We start from the raw sequence: 2,190 nt of genomic DNA on the forward strand, positions 1-2,190 counted from the left end.
AAACCACTTGTTCAGTTTTCAACGTGGCCATGCTCTTTCCTGAAGCTGGTTCAGTTCTCCTATTGCATGTCTTATGTAATTGGGAAAGAAGAATTATTTTTTCCTTGTTAGTATAATTTTTATTATTATCCACTAATTATGTTCCTATGTGCAGATGGAATTGCACTTCTTGGTCCTGATGCTGATGACTGAAACCACAACTATTTCTGATGAATTTACTCAGTATGGTGTGACTCTTGAGGCATTTCCTTTTGGCATTATAAGTGATAACTTTTCAGGGATTAGCTGCTCCATCAGAATCCTGTCAGAATAATGACTGTGGCAAGTGGCAAGAACTCTTAGACAACCTGAAATAGAGAGATAATAAGAATGAGTACTAATATTTTCAATTTCATATTAAACTATGATGGCTTTTAAGTTTTTGTTACTGTGTCAAATATTACCTTAGCTTAACTGACAAATACAAATAGCTTGTTCTTATTAGAAGTCCTCAGTAACCTAAGGTGGTTTCTCTAAAAATTTGGTACATGTAACTAGTCCTGATAAAAAGTGAAATACTTCCCCTGTTCAGCTGCAAATAGAGAAAATTCCACTTGCAATACAATGATAGAAACGTAGGTTATAAGAGGAGGTGAAAAAAATGGCACTGAGCACATGGCTGAAGGAACAGACTGATGGAGCAGAAGCAGCCCTGGGAGTCATCAGATTTGATTTGGTGCAATGGAAAAATTTCTGGTAGAATATAAGAGTGCAGTGAAGAAGAATCTAGTTGAGTACAAATGGAACACCAACACAGCCATCGAACTGAAATTAGTGAAACTGCTTTTGTCTACAAGGGTCTGAAGATCCTGTTGTACTGTATTGCCTGTAGCCTGTCAACAATGCTCCGTGTTAAATATGCATCTCAAGTTGATGAGAACTTTGGTTGTGTGGAGGCAGACAATATTGGAGGCAAAATCAGACAAATCATTGCACCTGGGTTTTGCATAAACACAAAGGATTTTCTTTCTTTGGTGGAAAAGGAAGCCGATTTCAAGACATTTGGAACCCTCCTCCATACATACTCAGTTCCTAGTCCAACAGGAGGAGAAAACTTTATGCTTCAGATACACAAGGCTGACATGACATGTAGAGGCTTTTGAGAATATCATGAAAGGCTTCAGACCTTTTTGATGTGGTTTATTGAAACTGCTAGCTTTATTGACGTGGATGATGAAAGATGGCACTACTTTCTAGTATTTGAGAAGTATAATAAGAATGGAGCTACACTCTTTGCAACTGCAGGCTACATGACAGTCTGTAATTACTATGTGTACCCAGACAAAGCCCAGCCACGTGTAAGTCAGATGCTGATAATGACTCCATGTCAAGGTCAAGACCATGGTGCCCAACTTCTTGAAACAGTTCACAGACACTACATTGCATCTCCTTCAGTTCTTCTTTTTTTCTGAAATACTTTTTATTTTATTTTTATTTTTATTTTTTTTATATCACAATGGAAGATCCACCCAAAAGCTATGTGAAACTGAGAGACTTTGTCCTTGTGAAGCTTTGTCAAGATTTGCCCTGTTTCTCCCGGGAAAGTTTAATGCAAGGATTCAATGAAGATATGGCAATACAAGCACAGCAGAAGTTCAAAATAAATAAGCAACATGCTAGACGAGCTTATCAAATTCTTCGACTGTTGGTAACTGACATGAGTGATGCTGAACAATATAGAAGCTACAGACTGGATATCAAAAGAAGACTAATTAGCCCTTATAAGAAAAAGCAGAGAGATCTTGCGAAGATGAAGAAATGCCTGAAACCAGAAGAGCTGGCAAATCAGATGAACCAGATAGAAATAAGTGTGCAACACGAGAAACTGGAAGAGCAATTTCAGGAGCTAGTGGAGGACTACCAGCGTGTCATTGAGTGACTTGCTCAAGAGTGAAGCCCTTGTCCCCCCAGGATACCTGCAGATTTCTGTGCATTGTTCTGTGAAACCTCTGAGGACCCTAAAGTTATCTATGTTCTCCTTAGTGAAATATTTCCTTTTGAGAGATTGTATGTTTTAAAATATTGTCTAGAGTTTATGAACATGAATAAAAGATGGCTTATGAAAAAAGAAACATAGGTTACAAGTAAATGTTAATATTTAGTTGCACAATAACTATATTATGTTTTGAAAGATTCAAGGTAGCACACCTT

The 2,190-nt window shown here is 37.5% G+C and overlaps 1 pseudogene across 1 annotated transcript; it reads left to right on the forward strand.

The window, feature by feature from the left end:
• Positions 1-711: 711 nt before the first annotated feature.
• Positions 712-1,918, forward strand: LOC311601956 (histone acetyltransferase type B catalytic subunit-like; annotated as a pseudogene). The gene has a single exon. The product of its transcript is annotated as a histone acetyltransferase type B catalytic subunit-like (transcript).
• Positions 1,919-2,190: the final 272 nt, after the last annotated feature.

Source organism: Acomys minous (assembly GCF_964271855.1).
Source record: "Acomys minous genome assembly, chromosome: 7".
NCBI classification, from domain to species: domain Eukaryota; kingdom Metazoa; phylum Chordata; class Mammalia; order Rodentia; family Muridae; genus Acomys; species Acomys minous.